Source organism: Mesitornis unicolor, unplaced genomic scaffold, assembly GCF_000695765.1.
Source record: "Mesitornis unicolor isolate BGI_N332 unplaced genomic scaffold, ASM69576v1 scaffold8547, whole genome shotgun sequence".
Lineage (NCBI taxonomy): Eukaryota > Metazoa > Chordata > Aves > Mesitornithiformes > Mesitornithidae > Mesitornis > Mesitornis unicolor.
The window spans coordinates 6,396-6,747 of record NW_010198328.1 but is presented as its reverse complement, the minus strand read 5'-3'; positions in this window follow the sequence as shown (position 1 = coordinate 6,747).

Genomic DNA, 352 nt, shown 5'->3' with positions numbered 1-352 from the left:
TGTGATTCTGTGAAAAAGCTTGGAAGATACATTAATTCTTTATCATTATCATTTACATAAACTAAATATCATTATTTATCATTATCTTTTGATCATGGGTACAACAATAACACCTCTATTTTATTTATTCCCATCACTGGTGCTGATGCCAGCAATCCACCGTGTGCAAGTCCTGCCCGATACCCAAATCAACGCTAGGCAAAGGGGATGCTGCAAAATGATGGAGAAGAGGGCATAAATAAATCATATTCAACCCCATCCTCCCATATTTCAGCTCTTCTCATCACTGGGGTCTACCTGAGCCAAATTTGGGTTTCTTTTTAGAAGAAGACCTGGGGGAGGTTGAAGATTT